Source organism: Ursus americanus, chromosome 12 (assembly GCF_024610735.1).
Source record: "Ursus americanus isolate L20-20 chromosome 12, mUrsAme1.1.p, whole genome shotgun sequence".
NCBI lineage: Eukaryota > Metazoa > Chordata > Mammalia > Carnivora > Ursidae > Ursus > Ursus americanus.
In genome coordinates, this window is record NC_142138.1 from 33,463,863 (window position 1) to 33,484,393 (window position 20,531).

The 20,531-nt window shown below is 35.4% G+C and overlaps 1 long non-coding RNA gene across 2 annotated transcripts in view; it reads right to left on the reverse strand.

Moving 5' to 3' along the window:
* The window catches only part of LOC148109168 (uncharacterized), a 781,283-nt gene that overhangs the window by 191,461 nt on the left and 569,291 nt on the right, over nt 1–20,531 (reverse strand). For both annotated transcript variants that reach the window (XR_015726202.1, XR_015726203.1), the window contains exon 5: nt 18,342–18,388. This is a non-coding gene — a long non-coding RNA (uncharacterized LOC148109168). The remainder of the gene's footprint in view (nt 1–18,341; nt 18,389–20,531) is intronic.

The following is a 20,531-nucleotide window of genomic DNA, read 5'->3' on the forward strand; positions in this document are numbered from 1 at the left end:
AAAAAATAAACAAACATTAATGAACATCCTGCTAACTGGCTCTTAGTCACAAGAAGAAAATACCCCAGCAATGTTGCCTAAATATGAAATGTAGAAGTAAATTATTTAGAAACTAATATAAAGCTTACAGCTAGTTTACAAAATAAATAATGTGATTCATACTCTTCATTCAACTTTGACCTAAATATACTGTAGGCTGAGATCCTTATTTGTAAATAAGACTGTTTTTACTACATCAACACCATTTTTAGATTAAACCATAGCTATTATACATAAACACTTTAGTGATTCTGGAGCATGGCTATTCAAAACTAGCAATAACCATGCACCTTTGAAACATTCTGATTGCAAAACCCAATGACACTTAAAATTGAATATTCTGAACACACTCAAGTATGCATTAGTTCCAAATTAAATCACACGGTATGTATACATTTTCACATAGTAATTCATTATTAAAATGCAATTTCTGGGCTTGGGAAAGCATAGAATATATACACACTCACCAAGTACATACATTCATCTCAAAATAAATGAAGCTATTGATACCACATAGCCAATTAAGACTACTGTAACTGGCAATACTTGAGTGTGATAATTATATTTATTTTCTCTTGAAGACAATTTTAGTTTCCCAGATAAAAGCATACTGTTACAGAGTAGATTGTGATTGTTGATAGTGCAGAATTTAACAAGAATAGCTATCAAATGAAATCTCTTTTGCCATCACATTTCCATTGGGGAAATTGTATGCCTATCTTCCTGGAGCAGAGAAAGTGAGATGGAGTTATAGAGGTATGAAGTTCATCAGTAAGATGAATATTGGCAGAGCACCATTCCCTATGCAAAAGTACTGACTTCTTTGAACAATGCAGGTGGTTACTCTTAAGCTATGAGGCACCATTATTATAGTTGGAATGGCACAGAATGGCCTCCACTTAACTTGGGAGAATAATTACAACCTTACTACACTTGCTTTTTCCAGATAGTTCCTTCAGGAGACTTTGACTGTAAAGTAATGGATAAAACCTCTGTCCTATGAGGCTACAACTTTATGAACTGTGATCATTGGTGAAAGAACAGGGATGCTTTTGGCACCCTCTCAGTGGATACAAAAAATTAAATGTCACGTTGCCTCTTGTGACAGCATTGATAGCAGTCTCACAACAGGGACAAAGCCATAATAAAGAGGATGCAGATAGGCAAGAGAATCATCAGATGGCAGTAGCTAGGATAGGTCCAGACAAGAATGGAAAACTTAGGCATTGTTTAATCATAACTCCTTGGGTGTGGGATTCAACAGGTTTGAGTAGGAGATACATCCTTCCACCTTTATACCTGGGAAAGACTTACTGCAAGCACAAATTGAGAAAGCATTGTTTCCAGCGTCAAATAAGTCTAGTTTTCAAAGTAGTCTGCCTTTATCCTATTAGGACTGAAACACAGTTCATGATTTCATTAATTATGAACACATAGGGAAGCTGTGGTTTTGAAAGCCCTTGAGGGTAATGGCCTACTTACCTGGGATGTGTACATGGGGGACAGAGAGGGGATTTACAAGACAATCTGTGATCACTCAGGCATGTACTTAGAAAACTGTCATGGTACTGTTGGTAAAGCAAGCTCATTTTAGTCAAATTATTGTTGAACTTAAGCAAGATTATTTTGATCTGTGCCTGGTTTTGTTCAGTATTTTTTCTGTGGTATAGAAAGATGATTTTTTATAATACAAATTCTATAACATGCGATGAATCCAATTTGCATGTTCTGAAGACATATAATTTGTGGTTAGATTGGGGTTTAAATTCTTCCTCTGCCATTTAAGTATTGTATGGTAGTGAATAAGTTGCTTAACCTAAAAATCTGCTTTCTTTTATTGTGTGGATAATAAAACCTAATGTTACATCATATAACATTTGCAGGTATTACTGTATTTCACAGAACCCAAGCACCATATTTTTTAAAGTTTTTATAACTCTGGAATTCAAAATTATCTTTCAGTGTATGGTATCTTAAAATCCCTGTAAATCTTGATGAAAGCACATTTCTTTAAGAGTAGAATTGCTTTTGCCTCTGTGGTCACTTGAGGATATTACGTACTAATGGCCAATTTAAAATTATAATACACACAGACATTGTATTTTAGAGACAGTTCTTGTGAAATAACATGTGTGTGTGGAGAGAGAATGAGAGAGAAGACAGATGATCCGATTGAAGACAGAGAACACTAACTGAAAAAAAAAATTAAAACCCCAAATCTTCACAAAACCGAATAATTGTACAAGAAATAATTAAATATTATAAGTTTGCAGCATTTATACATTTGTAGTACTTCATATATCTGGAATCATTAAACTTAAAAATTGCCTGGGGCACCTGGGTGGCTCAGTTGGTTAAGCATCTGCCTTCAGTTTAGGTCATAATCCCAGGGTCCTGGGATCAAGCCCATGTCAGGCTTTCTGCTCAGTGGGGAATCTGCTTCTCCCTCTCCCTCTGCCCCTGCCCCCCTCTGTTCATGCTCTCTCTCGCTCTTGCTCTCTCTCAAATAAATAATAGAAAAAAAAATTGAATTGCCTTAAGATTTGTGTGTGTGTGTGTGAATATTTTTTATATGATGGAAAACCAGAAGCATATGTGGAGCAGATAGACTTTAAGGTGCCTCCATGATTTCTGCCTTCTGATATTCATATCCTTTTTAATCCCCTCCTCTGAGTGACTTGTAGGACCTGTGTTTGCTAATAGATAGAATATGGCAAAGGTGATATGATGTTATTCCTCTGATTGTTATGTTATAAAACAATCCATCTTGCCAGCATACGGCTCTGGAGTATCTCTCTTTACCTTGCTGGCTGTGAGGAAGCAAGCTACCATGAGTCCTACAACTGCAAAGAAATGAATTCTGTCAGTAATTTGAGTGAACTTCAGAAGAGACCCTTTTCCAATTGATTCTCCAGATGACAAACTGCTTTAGCCAAAACCTTGATTGTAGCCTTACAGAAGACCCAACTAAGCCATGCTCAGACTCATTGTCCCACAGAAACTTGAGTTAAATGTATGTTGTTTTAAGCCACTTATTTTGTCATGATGTCATACAATGGAAATCTAATTCAATGTGCATAGAATATGGACCCTTTTTAGACAAGGGATAAATTATTTGTTATCAAGGTTAGGGGTCAGGAATGAAGACTGAATTCTATGGACAAAGTCAAGTATTTAGAGTCAAGATCAGAATTCTGAACAGGCTAAGATGTCTGCAGGAAGTTTCAAAGATCTGACAATGGAATTGTGGTTTAGGAAAAATTATCATATATATCAACAGATTGGAGGATAATCTAGAAGTCCAGGTCATGTTTCATCTAAAATGTTCACAACTCTTTCTAGAATGAGAACAGATCAGAAAGGTACACTAAAGCTGCTTTGTGAAGGATTAAGGAGCTAATACAAAGAAAGAAAGAAAGAAAGAAAGAAAGAAAGAAAGAAAGAAAGAAAGAAAGAAAGAAAAAAATTTGAGTGAGGAGGCATCAAAGACATTATGCAGAGGAGTGAAATAACCAGATCATGGTTTTAGGAAGTGGAGAGGTCACAACATTAGAGCATGAAATGTGAGGAGGGGGCTGGAGAATGCAGAGATGGGGTTGACTTGTCACAAAATTCAAACATTACAGAATGCTTGGACTAAGGCAGAATGTTTCACACTTTTTGAAACAGTTCATGTGGTCTTATTCCTTGATGTTTAGAATGCCATTCCTTCTTCTTCCCCGCTGAAACACTGTTAGCTTTTCAACCTCCAGGAAAATACCTGTTCCTTTAAATATTTTCCCATAGAAATTCACACCAAAATAGGAGAATTTTCTGTTCCTTATGCCCAGTCATAGGGTCATATAAAGCTTGCATTTCACTTCTTAAAAAGACATTACATAGGTGCTTTTAATTATGAACTTGGTAATATAATTTACAAATTTGTTCAATACTAATTGAAGAATATTATCAAGCTTTAAAACTGGTTTGTTAAAGCATCTTAACAGAAAAAAAGAAAAGTGTAATTCTGAAGCCTAGATATTTTAATTGTATTGTGGCACAAAAAGAATACTACAAAAAACATTGCAACATGCTTAGTTGACTTTTTTCTATTCATTGAAGTTTGGCATTTTAAAATTTCATAAAAGTTATTAATGCATAAAAAGCCACTCATCTTGAATTCAGAATAATCATCACTATGTTTTGATGGTCTGTAGTACCCTCTTTTCATTCTCGTATTTAAAAATTCTGTGGTATTGTGTCACTCAAAAAGCTTTATTCTTTATTAAAACATTAAGGGATTTGTTGATTCAGTACAAAAAGATTTGGCTTGTCAATAAGTATATTAAATTTTATTTTAGTCTAATTCAAAATTGCTGATCCTTTTCCATTTTAATAATGATGGGTTTGGAAAGAGACAGGTCAACATTTTTGTTACTATCATATAAAACACCAGAGAGCACTACCAGAAATCAATTCTTTACGTGAATGTGGTAGTTTGAAGTTTTCAAAGCTTTATAATATCTTATGCCTTTATGGTACAGAAAAGGCAGTTATTAACTTTATTTTATCTATTTTTAAATATCTTTATTTATTTATTTTTTTTGAAATACAAACTAAGACCTACAGGCTTTAATTGATTTGTTCCAAGTCACAGAGGTAGTAAATGATTACATTGGAATTATAGTTTAACTCATCTGAACCCTAGAGCTTTCCCATAAACCATGCTGGTTTCTATAACAAGACACACTTTGTAGCACTCTGAAGATAAAAGCATACAAATCCCCAACTGGAACCATCTTCCATGACAAGTATGTCAGTCAACAAAGTGGCAACACTTTAAAAAAAAAAAAAAGAAAGAAAAGAAAAGAAACAGTTCAGATGTAGTAGCTAGACTCCCAGGGCAACTACCAAAAGTGAATTTTCTGCACAGAATGCCTAAATCAACTTTCTGTAGTACAGTTATTTTCAGTTATATTGTATATTAAATTGTCTTTTTATGAGATGGAAATGAAGACAAATAACTATGTTGTTTCTCTCAGAATAATATATTCTATGATGTGGGAAAAGAATAGAACATGTACCTTATGTAATCCAACCCTTTAGACGTGTTAACTTTATCACCAGAACACAGAACAGGATGGGGGTGGAGTGAGTGTTAGAAACATTCAGGTCTCTTACTTTTCTTCTACAGATGAACAATGTTAGTCTAATCAGACAATGGAAGAAAGCAATGGATTAGAGAAAAATGCATGTTCATGTAAAATATGGTAAGAATCATAGGCCATCATTGCCCTAATATGCCACACTTACATATTAAAACATAATATTTATGATTATAAATTTGTATTCTTAATGTTGGAAGTGTTAGCACCATCTGTGGTACACTGCAGTAGTTACCACTACTGTATTTACCACTACTGCAAAAATTGTTTTTTTCTGCCTCACTATATGTATGTTCTATTGCAATGTTTGTATGGTGCTTCCCACATTAAGATGGAGAGTCTGTTTCTATACTTCTTGATTCTAAGACTGGCTAATTCACTTGCTATGACCAATGGAACAGTATCAGTGTAACTCATGCAGAGGCTTGAAGAGTGCTTGTATGGTAGAGTTCAACAACTTTTGCTGCTGGGAACCCTTCTGCCACCATGTGAACAAGCCAAGGTAACCTCCTGCAGTGTGGGAGACGATGGTGAGAGAGGAACCAGCCATCCAAGCTGTCCCAGACATCCTACTCGTACTGTATGCAGACATGTAAATAAAGCCATTCCAAAGTGCTCAACCCAACCAATTAAGAGAACAATAAGGAATAACAAATGTTTCTTTCTTTAAGCCACTGTTTCAGAGTGTATTGTGATGTAGCAAAAGTTTGATGATTCACCCATTTAATTGTGCAACTTGTCATCAATCTTGGTATCTAATAAAAATGAAAATCTGGGATTTTAAAAGTTAAAGATTTGTGTACATTATTGATGTATATATTTGAAATTGATCTTCAAAGAAAATATGTCAAAAACTAGATGGAGCATATTTTCCTTATGAATGTTCTCATTCTGTGCTCTCTTTCTGTTTATACATTAGAGTTGTTTCATCCATTCAAGTTCAAGTTTTTAGTTCTCTATTGATCTTTCTTTCTTGTACACTACATAGAATTCATCTCTAAGGTAATTATGAGAATTAAATAAGTTTACATAGACAGGTAGACAAAAAGCTAGATGATAGACCAATAAGTAGATAGAATAATAGAAGGACAGAAGGATAAAGGAGCAATGAAGAGATAGATCGATATAGGGACAACTACAACACTAATTGGTGAAACATAATAAGGATTTATAAATGTAAATATAAAATAATTTTATTATTATTTAACTAGATTCTATTTAAAAATGTTTGCCAATGTCTTGTTTTTCTTCATTCACATTGCTTCTATTTTCTTCAGGGTCTCTCAATGCTTCTTGCTTTGAATATTCCTCTAATATAATTTTTTCAGCCTTTTCCCTCAAATACTATCTTTTTTCATCTTCTTTTTATTTACAAATATTATCTTTACACAATAATTCCTTTGTTCAGATATATCCATAGTTTCCCCTTACCTAACAAAATAAAATCTCAATCTATGTCTCTACCTTTATGTCCTTTGCAATCTGATACCCAACCATACTTTCTGGCTTTATTATTTTCTACTCCATTATGTCTGTATTGAGTTTTAGCCCAACTGCATTACTTTTGTCACCTGCAGATAATGCATGCATCGTGCACCAAGTTCATGTCTTAAGTGCATCAAGGATCCTCCTTCTGTCCAGTTCTTTTCCTATTGTTCTAGGATTGATGTACTATTTTGTATATATATATTTTTTTAGATAATTACACTCCTAGAATGTCCAGGCTTCTTTGACAATCATAACATTATATTTGAACAGTTTTTGTGGCTACTTATCATTTTTTACTTTATATTATTGTTAGTATATTCATGTATTAAAATCACTACTAAATTTTATGTTTGTTCAGGCTAATATCTATGTATCTGTATCTCTGTCTATTCCATCTCCCATGTCACCTAGATAGTGCCTGGAATATATTTTGACTCTGTAAAGTTATTTTAAAATAAATATTGTAAAAGAAATATGTGAATAAAACCCCAAATTAAGTAGGGGCTAAGTAATTTGTAAATGGTCTTAAAACCGATACAACTTTAGGGATGCCTGTGTGGCTCAGTCAGTTAAACATTTGCCACCTTCAGTTCAGGTCATGATCTCAGTGTCCTGGTATCAAACCCTGGGGTCAGGGTCAGGCTCCCTGCTTAGCAGGAAATCTGTTTCTCCCTCTCCCTCTGCCACTCCCCCTACTTGTGGGCGCTCTCTCTCTCTCTCTGTCAAATGAATAAATAAAATCTTAAAAAGCAAGCCCCATCTCTGGCTTCATGATTAGATTAGGGTTAAAGACTTTACCCAACCAAGCTCAACCACTGAGATTCTCTTTTAATGATTTGGAATTAGGACTTAAAGGATCTAGTTCTGACATTTTGCTTAAATATATATTCTAGAATGGTGTGGGGAGGTTACCTTCTCCCATGTCTGTGAAGAAGGAAAAAGCATTTAACTACCAGGCAGAAGAATGAAGTAGATCCTCAGAGAGATCAGAGTAAGACACACAGGAAAAATGATTAAACTTCAGAGAATAACTATTTGGCTTTCTGGCAGCTTTCCAGTTCGTATTTTAAGATTTTAGTTAGGCCCAGATGTACGGTTGACCCTTGAACAGCACAGGGGCTCAGGGCATCCACTTTCTGTGCAGTTGAAAATCCATGTATAAATTTTGATTCCCCCAAACCTTAACCTACTGTTGACTGGACACTTTATAGATAACATAAACAGTCAATTAACACATATTTTGTACATTATATGCATTATACAGTGTATTTTTAAAGTAAGCTAAAGAAAATGTTATTAAAATATTAAAGGGACACCTAGTGGCTCAGCTGGTTGAGTGTCTGACTCTTGATTTGGGCTCAGGTCATGATCTCAGGGTCCTGGGATTGACCCATGTCCACACAGGGCTCCGTGCTCAGCAGGGAGTCTGCTTCTCTCCCTCTCCCTCTGCCCCCGCCTTTATACAGACCAAATAAGACTAAACTGTACAAGATGAGTTTATTTTTTCTTTCACACAAAAAGTGCTAGCTGATAGACAATCAATTAAGTGTAGGGATGCTGTACTTCAAAAAGGGAATCAGCAACCCAGACTCCATCTATCTCATTGCCCTGTCATTCTTTAGGGTGTTGCTTTCATGTTCCAGCCTACAGGAAGGGAAAAAAGAAAGTAGAGGTCAAGTAACACCCCTTTAAAGATGTGATCCAGAAGTTGCTCACAGAAATTCTCTTCATATCCCACTGGGTAGAAGCTAGTCATACGGCCGTGTGATAAATATTTAAGAGTTGCATTGCCTAAGGGAAGAAAGGTGCAATGGCTATTGGGAGCCTTTAGCAATTTCTGCTAAAATAGTGCCATTGGAACACAATGGTGGACCTACTATGGTCATTCACTCGAGATCATAAGAAAAAGTATCCTGGAGAAAGTGAGTCTCAGCTGGGTCTTGAATGATAAATTGGACATTGTTATGGGGAAGAATGACAGTGGCCATTTCACAAAGAGGAGATATAATGTACAAAGACGAAGATTTATTATTAGAATTTCTGTGGCTTAAGCATAGACTGTGTATGATGAGGGACTGGCAATGACATCAAATGAATCTGAAAAGCTAAACTTCAAAAATTTTATATTTCCTTGTAAGGAATTTAGATTTAATGCTATAGTAGCAAAAAACCTCGCATTTTTATTAGCAGAGTGGTGATCTAATTAGATCTGTTTTTAGGAAGATGACTGGTAACTGGTGAAGAATAGAAAGGAGTAGGTATAATGCTGGTGGTACATGGGGGTTAGGTGACAGAGAGAAAACATGTGATCGATATTTCTGCAGGCACTCAGTAAACATAAAATGTATCTTAAAGTTCCCAACTTTGCTTTTATCAATGCCATTTCTCAAAAGAATCACCTTCTTGTGTAGAGGTTTTCCCCTGTATTGCTTATTCCTCAGATTGACTTCTTTATCCAGCATTCTTGATTTTTCTCTTGTCAAAAAAAAAAAAAAAAAAGCGCCTATATTTACTCAGATAATTACCAAGGAGAACCCAGAGAAATTAATGAAGTAATCTGTAACACATTAGCAAATCCTACTGGTTGAATGGAATAAACTCATTTATTTACTACACTGGCACAATCTGCTTCTTTTTCTGGGCCTGGAACGTTAAAGATCAACCACCAAACACTGGAGTTTCTAACTTAACTAAAATATAACTTCTTAACTGATAGTCAGTGGAAACTAGAACTCAATTTTTCTAATTCTTTTTCATTGATCTTTGTACTCATCTGATCATCTCTCCCCACCCCCCCACCCCCATTCTTTGAGCACACGCTTTGTGTCAATCCAGGCTCTCAGGTTGTAGCTGTGACTGAGGACAAAATCCCTTCAGTTACAAAGCTTACTTTTGTTTCCCCTTGGCTTCTAGTATACCATAGGACCAGTATTTGTGTGTTAAGAGGGGCCTCATGAACATGTTTGTTCCACATAGTAATTGAGGACATTATACAAAAGACTAAATAAATGGTTCATTGAAGTCTGCTGACCTCTGAGGCTATAATCATAAACAATATATTGTCCTAATCCTCAAGAGACTTTGTTGGTTCCCAACAATAATGGAAAAATAACATCTTTAAAAGTGAATAAGGAGTTAAATATATGTTTATGTCAATGGGGCAGAAACACGTGTTCAATCTATCACCACACACTCCAACTTCTTCCAGCTTGGAAGGCAAAGTGGATAAATGAGGGGTTTTCAGGGATCAGTGATTTATTCATATATGTCTTGTTTCGTCCAACAACTAATTATAGAGTGGGACTACACTGCATGCTCCAGGAATACCCTAATTAAAAAAGTAGGCCCAAAACAAAACAATACAAAACCTTCCTTTACAGAGTTTGCATTCTGATGGATATTTATCCTCAAAGATATTTTCTGAGAACTTTACAAGCACATGCAGTCCTTTGCTACAGGTGTATTTGGGTTTCTTGTGAGTTTTATCTTGTTTCCATATGTAAGACACTATCAAGCCCAACAGCTGCTCCTTCCATATTACTGTCACACTCATTCTGTTGCTCCCTCAGTAGCTGGAGTGATCTCTTTGAATAGAAAGTCACATTATGTCATCCTCTCTTCAAAATCTAGTTGGATTCCAACTTCACTCAGAGGAAAAGCCCATATTGAGACAACGGTCTCTAAAGCCCCAAGTGATCTAATTCCCTAACGTTTCTCTGATTTCAGCTCCTGATTTCCTCCTTATCCACTTTGATCCAGTCACATTGCCTTTCTTGTTTCTCTTCAAACATAATCTAGTTTAGAACCTTTGAATTTACACTTTCCCATTCCCAGACCTCCCTTGCCCTGTATATCTACATGGCTAATTTTCTCACCTCCTGAAATGTTTAACTTAAATATTGCCATATCAGTGTGGTACGCTTTGGTCAGCTCTCTAGATGACAACATCTCTCCACATATTATTCCCCTTACCATAATTCACCTTTATATGAGAACTTCTATTTTTTTCTTTATTACCTATACCTTCCCACTAGATTTTATGCTCCAGGTGCTAGGGGCTTTTCTCTGCATTATACATATTATTTTGCATTTGTTTTCTATTGTTATGTAACAATTTACCACAATTAGCACAACTTTAGTATCTTAAAACAACACCATTTATTATCTCACAGTTTTGTAGGTCAGAAAATCTGGGTGGACTTGGCTGTGTTCTTTGCTTCGGGTCTTATAAAATCAAAATCAAAGTATCAGTAAACCAAACTGGGCTCTTATCTGGAGGCTCTGGGGGAAACATGCTTCCAAGTTCATTCAGATTGTTGGCAAAATTCAGTTCCTTGCAATTAGGATTGAACTCCCCATATCCTTGCTGGTGGTCAGTAGAAGCCACTCTTCGATTCTAGAGGCTGCCCACATTCCTTGCCATGTGACCCTCTCCATCTGTCAAATCCTTCTCATGCTTAGAATCCCTCTGGTTCCTGCTTCTGCTACCAGATGGATAAAACCTGGTTTTTAAGCTCTCATGCAATTAGGTTTAGACCCACCCAGATAATCTCCCTTTTCCCATGTAATGTAACATAGTTAGTTACATGAATAAAATTACATTCGCAGTGGTGATTACATAAGGTTAAAGGTCATTGGGTAATTTTAGAATTATGCCTACCACAATGCATATACCTCAACTTTCAAGATTTTCTGGAACATTTATTGAATGAATGCAAAAGTGAATAAATGAGTAAATGAATGAATAAATGAATGAATGACTATTGCTACAGTATCACATGACTCTACTGGGAATTCTCTATGAGTCTGCCTGCCTCTCTGCGTAGCACAACACACAATCATTGTTTAGTGGGGGCTAGCACGTACTCATTTCTAGGGCTCTACCCAGGCAAGGCACATGGTAGTACAACTTCCTTTGACTCTCAAATCTCATGAATGTATCTAGAGAATCTCTTTTCCCTTACTCCAGTAGATCAGCAGCCCTCATAGAGACTAAGAAGAGAACCCATTCACAAGGACCCATCACCTTCTAATCTTGTCATTTCCCTCCCAGCTCAATACCTCTTCCTCTCAATACAGAGAATCTTTTTCTAGCTAGACCCTACTCTTCTTTGTTGGGTTACTCCTAGTCCTTTGCAAAGTCCTTAAGTCTTTTTCCTTCTCTCTTCAGAACCTATATCTTTAAATGTCAAAAGTCAGGATGAGATCAGTTTATAGAATCAGAAAAGGGCAAGAGAGGATGGGAATGGAAGGTAGAGAGGAGGAATTGGAAATACAACAAGAAACATTAGTTAATATTTCCAACATATTATTCCCCACTACATTTTAAACTCTTATTTCACTTCATTACTATGATACATTTACAGATCTGTCTCTCCCTCTTATGCTATTGGATTATTAAGGGCAGAAATAGATATCCCTAATTTATTGATTTATTTCCATTTCCTGGTACAACTCATAGCAGTTATCCAATAACTGTTTGCTGAATAAATTAGATGAATGCATGAATTAAACTGATGAAATAGAATGTGTACATATTTATTGTTCAATTTAATATAAAGTATTCAGTCCAACAAAAGATACCCAGATTCCAAATATCTAGGTAGAGATACTTAGAAAAGAATTTCAGATAATTTTTGCCACACAACAAAATATAACGCTTAAAGAAATATTGATGACAAATGTTATCTTTTCTACTAATGTAGTTTTGAATATAATCAAAATATTTAAGCACTGTTTTACTATATATTTTCATGTGCCATTTACCAATATGAATCAGATTATTAAATGCAAACATTCTTTCTTGGATTTCAAGTGCATGTATAATACATTCCAAAAGTTATAAATCTGTGTCGGTTGTTTTTTGATATCTGCTAGAGGATGTTCACATTAAGATAAATGGATTGTCATGTTTCGAGAACTGTTTAGTTTCACTTTTAGGGGACCATCTGTTCTCTGATGAATGGTTCTGTGTATAAGAGTGGGCATGTTGATTTAGCTCTTTTTTAAATAAATGCCATAGCTAATTATTTTTTTAAGAATGCAATTCTCAACCCCTTTAACTTCTATAGTCTCTTTTGAAAATAATAACTATGTAATAAGTGTCCATGCTAACATAAAGGTTTCTCTTAGGATGCAAATATATTCATCTTCAACTATAGAAAAAAAATTAATTTGGTAGGCTGGAGTTCATGTACTCTTGCTGAATAATTCCCTTCCCTATCTGAGAAACTCATAACCTGAATGAGCACATAATTTGAACTGCAAACATTGAACAGTCAAAGAAGGAAGGACAGGCTTGAATCAATTTTATTCATCACTGAAATGAAAAGTAGTCCAATAATAGCACCTGCACATTTGTTTGGACACTGCTACTTTGCATCATCACAAAAGAAAAATAATAGAAATAATAAAATTAAAAGCAATACAATTAACACGTAATGATCTATATAATTTGTTGAACTGGCGGGTCCTAGTTAATTTAAAGTCTGAACATGTATTTAAACCATTCAAATTATAGTCCACAACTATATGATCAAAAGCAAAATTATTAAGTACTTTCAGTTGTCATTTGTATAGAAATGATTAAAGAATCTACTTTGTAACATATAAAATATATGTTAGCATTTGTAAAATACATAAATATAAATAGATGGTAGACAGACTTACAGACAGATAAATGACAGATTAATTTCTTTTACTGCAGAGATCTGTAGTTTTCCAAACTGTGTTCTACAGTAGAGCCCAAGGTTTATGAGAACTATGGGTAGGATTGAGAGAAAAGGCTGACTAAAATAGGGCTTATGGACACCCATTCTTAATTCAAGCAAAACTGCTCCTTTTTAATTTTACAGAACATATTTTTGCATGTTTGCATTCATTGAATCAGTTCCATAGCTAAAGGAATGGGAAAGCCAGTGCCCTAGATAAATCCACCTCCCTGACACTTTTCTACTTTGAAACATCAACCATGATTGCAGAAAATGCTTTTCTATGCAAAATAACATTTATCCTTGTCAGAAGAGACCAAGTAACGGCTGACAACTATTTCTTACTTATTGAAATAGAGAGGGAAGAGATAACTAGTTCATTGCTTCACATCTGCTCACCTGACACTGTCTCCTACAGTGCATACCAGTGACAAGCTCTCTGCAACCACATAGTCCTTAAGACCATGATGAGTATTCTCTGTTGCTGGGATCTCTGCCACGGCATGGAGAAGCTCGAGAAGATATTTTAGGATAGAGAGATCTTTCTACTTAATGGTTCCCAAATTTTCATCAAGACGGCTTTCTTCGCATAGCACTGACTTATTTTATCATTTAAGGTTTTCTGTATTAAGTCAGAGAAAATTACTCTAGTTAACTAGAGTAAAAGGGAATTTATTGGCAGGATGTAAGGTAATTCACAGATTTAAAGTAAGGAATGAGGCTTCATAAAGGAAGACCCAGAGAAGCTTCCTGAATCTGGATAGTAGCAAATAGAAATATCTCTTCAGCTGACACCTATTTGGTTAAATCATTTCTAATTTTGTTCTTTACTCCTATTACAGTAGGACGAAGTGTCCTGTCCCCACCAGAAGTCAAACCACCCATCTGCACTCTATCAACCATCCCTCTCACTTTCTCCAGGACTAAACTCTGAAAATTTTACTCTCTCCAGGGTATTTCTCCCCTAATTTCTACATGTGCCCATATTCTCTTCAACATACAGACATGCTTTAGAATAGCCACCCAAAAAAAAAAAAAAAATTCTATACACTTTTGTCATCATTCTACCACCAGCTACCACTTCCTTACCATCTTTCATGTCTACAGTTCTTAAAGGGAGCAGGTTACTGTTGCAGTTCATACGTCCTCACATAGCATTCTCTCCCACTCTCCCATCCTAACCCACTCTATTGTCTAGGGACCAATAACTGAAGAAATCACTGTTGCCAAAAATACCATTAATCTCTATCCTCGTCAGCTCTGATGGTAACTTCTCTGATTTTGCCTTACTTAGCTTCTGAGAATCACTAAGGCTTGGTGACCATGCCCTCTTTCTCAAAACATGTTTTCTCTATTTTTCCACAGGAAATGTTCTTCCTGACTTACTGAAGAGTCCTTTTCGAGATCTTTTGCTGGCTTGACTTCCAAGTGTTGAAGTGCCTCCTGAGCTTATCTATGTCCTTTTCCATCTACACGCTCCACACCCATGAACTCATTCTCTTTCTCATCAGTTATTCCACATGTCACAAAATCCCAAACATTTCTCTATAGCTCTGTCTTCTCCTCAGCTTAAGATACTTTATTCAGTTGTCTACTTGCATCTTCACATGCATGAGCAGTAAGCATCTAAAACTTATGTGAAACACAGAATGTTTAAACTCTTCCCATTCTCAACTAGATCTTTCTTTAGTCTTTCTCCAACTAGTTGGCCAAGCCAAAAATCTAGGACATACATCCAATCCAACAGCAAATACTGTTGATTATACTTTCAAAACTTAAAACCCATTCACTTTTTTAAGTCTGTACTAAGGACACCCAGATCAAACCATCTCATTTCTCACTTGGACTATTATCATAGCCTCCTGAATAGTTCTCCATTCTGTATCTTAACAATTTACTTCTCTTCACAAGACCAGAAAACAAAAAAAGATAATTTAGAAATAGCATTTGTAGTATCACTCTCTTATTTAAAACCCAATGATCTCATGTCATATTTGGAATAAAATCGTATTCTGTGATATAATCCCACTAGTTCTCTGAATTTATTGCCTACCAGGTTACTTCACTGGTCTTCTTTACATAGATTGACCGAGATACCCCTTGAAAAACTCCTGATTTATACATGGATGACTCCTCTTATTCATTTTAATTTATATCTTTATATAACTATCTGACATAACAAATTATTCCAAAATCTCAGTCTTATCACACACACACACACACACACACACACACACACACACACACACACACACAATGGTTGATTTCTCACTCATATACAGTTCAATTTTACTCAGTGTGGTGTGTGTGTGTGCATGCACATGCATGGTAGGGGGACTTGCTGTGCACCATGCAGTTTCCAGGGGTTTCTTTTATTTAGTGGTGCCAATGTCCTATGGGGCTTGGAGATTCCCCCCTTAAAGCCTCTGCATCTGGCCTATATCACCTTTAGGGAAGAGAGTTTATGGAGGATTACACAAGATCTTCTTATGGGCCAGGTCCAAGGTAGATTTCATTAGTTTTTCTCCGTATTCCTTTGGCTAGAATTTGGTCCCATGGTCACATTACAGACAAGAAAGGCTGGGAAATGTGGCTTAGTGGTTTCTCCGGAATGAAGAGGAAAATATGAATAGTGGTAATTACCAGTAGTCTTTGGTATACCACTTAACCAAATAGTTACCCAGTAATATTTTTTTCACATTGCCTAATTTTAATTATGTGTAAAGCAATTTTTACAACGTTATTTTTCTTGGTTTACTAATTATTCCTTTAGTCATGCATTAATTAATCAATAGTCATGCTGCTTCCCTTTAGGAGAATGTAGGCTTCATAATGACAGGGATTTTGTCTGTCTTGCTTCATGCTATGCTATACCCTTAGTTCCTAGCTCTAACATATGACTAGCACATATTAAGGACTTCATATATATATTTGTTATAAATGTAGAGGTTCTTGCATGGTTTATGCCCAAGATTTAAAAAAGATTTAACAACTTGTTTGACAAATCTATGAACACTGCTATCTTATGAGAGATAAATGCAGTTAAGTCTTGTTTCCTTCATTCACTTTTAGCAACTTAGCAAGAAGCTGGCTCAGAGCCAACTAAGCAATTCAGATTGAGTTAATTGGAAGAACAGGCCAGTACCAGAGGCTGAATTCCGGAGGGTTTCCTATTTCTAACAAGGTCACTATGTCCATACAGGGAGCCTCCACTATGGCATAGCTGCCTCAATATTTCCTGCCCTTCTTTTCCTAAAATACCTAGATCATTTCAGGTTTAGGTCTTTCTCTACTGTAATGCTGTCCATGTGTCCCCCAGCTAGTCCCAATCTAGACAAACTGGCCTAATGAGAATGTGAGGGACTATGTTTTTAACTATAATCATTCTCTCTCTGTTTTTAAGATTTTATTTATCTTGAGAGAGAGGGAAAGGGGAAACTCAGGCACATTTGAGCAAGGGTGGTAGCAAGGGGTGGGGTGAGAGGCAGAGAGAATCTCAAGGAGACTCTGCACTGAGCGTAGAACTCAATATGAGACTTGATCCCAGGACCCCGAGATCATGATCTGAGCTGAAACCAAGAGTCAGACGCTTAACCAACTGAGCCACCCAGACACCCCTATAATCATTCTGTTTTTAAATTTTTGGGCAATTTATTTTTATTTTTATTTTTATTTTTTACTGTGAAGTGTTAGTATCCATGAACCCTATGTACAATAGTGTCCAGTGAAGGAGGATTAAGTCACCAGTCAAATCTGAGTATACTTATCAGATAAAAAGGCAGAGAAGGATGGAATTTAAGCAAAAAAGAAAACAAAAGGGGCTATCTAGATTTTTCTTCTCAAGAAGTAAAAATCTGTATGAAATGTCATTATACACAAATTTAAAGAAAATTTTGTCTTATTAAATACTAACAAAATCCTGAAATTATAGCAAGTAGAAAAATAATTGAAATAATTAATAGTAAGTAAATAACTATTTAATAAGTAAATAAGGATAGATTATTGTGCATATGTAAGAGTTCAGGATTCTTTATATTGAAAAATGCAATACAGATTCTTCTTTATTTCTAATTTTTTTAAAGTTCTTATATTTTCTCTCATATTTCTATTCCAGATAGCCAATATTGTTCAAATGAAGCACACCTTTTGGGAGGGAAATTACAATTTCACTGGGATTTGAAAAAAAAAATCCTAGGAATTAGTATGCATAAGAGCTTTTTGGTGGTTTTAATATCTATTTTCCTTTATTCCATAAGACAACCTTTAAAGCAAGATGATATGATGAAGCATTTTTCAACTTTTCTTTATTATTTTTCATAATTTTATAACCTTGGTAAAGAGTTTTTTCCACTTGGATCCAGTATCAATTAAATATACTTGCAAACTGATATTTATTTCATTTTACAAACATCGCTTTTTTGTGTGTGTGTGTCTCAAAAAGCACTCATTAAAGACAGCAGTTTACTATGATGTAGGTACTACTTAAGCCAAAGTTAAAGTCCTCAAAAAGTATAGATGTGCATACAGGTTATTAGGAAGCTTGTTTAAAGAGTCAAGTCACACTTTACAGGAAGCAATGCTTCAGTTAAATCCTCCCTGATGAACAGGAGTTTGCTGCGCAAAATCTAGAAAGTACAGTGTGGGGAAGCAGAATGTGGAGAGGCAGTGATTTGTAAAGTAGCATCAAAAATTCAGATATGACTAATAGTTGAATATGTCTGTGGGAGAAACTGAGTCACATAAGAAGAAAAGAGCTAAGCAGGGTTATCTCATAAGGGGTCTTCTATGTTAAGGAATTGTTTTTTGTCATCTATGCAAAGAAACTTGGAATTTGCCAACTTTCTAAATCTTCAAAATGAGTCAAGCATAGGAATTACATAATCAGATTCAGGTATCAGAAATATAACAATTAACGTTTGAGGTAGGAAACTTAATATGGAGACCAAATAGAATGACTTACGGTTATGATGGTCCTATAAATTATGGGTTAAACCACGGCCTTGAATCCTAAAACACAGTAATAACAAATAATTTTTAAAATATTAAAATTAAAAAATAATCAAAATAAACATCTCAATGATTCAGAAATGAAAACTGGTGATTCCACTTTGAGTATTTATTCAAATTAATGAAATCATTATATCAAAAAGATATCTGCACCTGTGTTTATTGCAGCATTATTAAAATAACCAAGTCATGGAAGCAACCTAAATGTCCACCAACAAATGAATAAAGAAAATATTGTATATGCAATAATATGATATATATATATATATATATTCATAAACATACACACTATTCAGCCATACAAAAGAAGAATACCCTATCATATGACAACATGGATGGACCTCAAGGGCATTATGCTAACTGAAATAAGTCAGACAGAGAAAGGCACATACTGTATGATGTCTCTCACACATAGAATCTAAAACAAAAACATAGCAAGCTCATAGAAAAAGAGATCAGATTTGTGGTTACCAGATGTGGGAGGTGGAGGAATTGAATAAAGGCAGTAAAAAGATACAAATTTCCAGTTATAAAATAAGTACTATAGACATAATGTACAATATGATGACTAAAGTTAACAGTGCTGTATGGTATATTTGAAAGTTGCTAGAGAGTACTAAAATTTCTCGTCACAAGGAAAAAAACATTTTTTCTTCTTTTTTTGTGTGTGTGTCTATATGTGATGATAGACATTAAATTTATTCTGATAATCGCTTCACAATATATGTAGCTAAAGTCATAATGCTGTAAAAAAAAAGAAAGAAAAGGAAAAGAAAGAAGAAAAAGAAATGAAAAATAAACACCAGGGTCAGTAAGAATTTTCATAATGACAGCACCATTATTTTCCCAGCGCAATGAATGAAAACAAGTTCTACATCAAAGCATATCATCACAGAGTTTTCAGAACATCATGGATAAATATTCTCAAAATTTTGAAAAAGGAAAAATAGGGTGCATACATAACAAAGCAATAATTGAGATGTCATCCCACTTCTAAACAGCACCGCTAGAAATTAAAGACAATGGCACGATGTTTTAAACACTAGAGAAAAATAATTTTCAACCCAGAAGCTTAGTGAAACTATCAGTCAAACTTGTGCATAAAGTTAAGGCATTTTCAATCATTTAATGCACCTTTTATAAGGGTGCTGCTTGATGACGTGTCCACAAAATCAAGAAAGAAAGAAAGATAAAAGCCCAAGGTGCAAGAAATAGGATATAGAATACAGAAGGGAAGAGAATTCTTAAGGTGTCAGAGAGAAGCAGAAACAAGGAGATAGTTGGGCAACATACCTAGAAAGCACAGGAATCCAGCCCAGGGGTCATACATCCATGAAAAATACAGATCCAATTGATCACCTAGTGTCTTTGATCACGTAACAAGAGTTTTATAGCTCCATAAAATAACTGAGTGAAAATTTGGGACAGATTAAGCATATATCTGAATAGAATTCCAGAACTAGGGAATGGGAGAAGACTAAAATGAAGGGAATATTTAAAGAGATCATGGCAAGAATTATCTGAACCAAAGGAACACAAGAGTACTCATATAAAAATCAAACATCAAATTTGGGGTAGAATAAATACAAACAAATACATGTCATAATGGAACTTCAGAACTTCAGAGATAGAGTGAAAAGTCTTCCAGAGAAGAAAAGTCATTTAGTTTACACAAGACATTAAGCTAAAATGACATCAAGAACAGGTGCCAGAAGACATTTTCATATAATTGTTTAGCCCTAGATTGGGTAAATTGGGAGGAGGAAACAATTAGAGGACTACCTGTCAGCCCACCTGGATTTATTTCTATTGTCTCCTTACTTGAGACACTCCTTTCTAGCTGGTTGGACAATGATCTGCCCAAGACACTGATAGAGGGGATGAAGGTTGGGGGGATGCATGGGAGGGGTCACTGAAGGGACACAGGAGAGAAGGGTGGATTGAACTTAAAAGAATAATCTCTCTCCAACCTACCCTACATCTATGACCTCCAACCATGTGTTCCAGGATAGTTCCTTTGCTTCTGTTCCCTGGTACGCAACCAGCTTCTATCTTCCCAAGGAATCCTCAGAGTTTTAGTAATTTATTCACCATAGCCTGGAGAATCATAATACTCTGTCACGCGTGTTGCATCTCAAGGAGA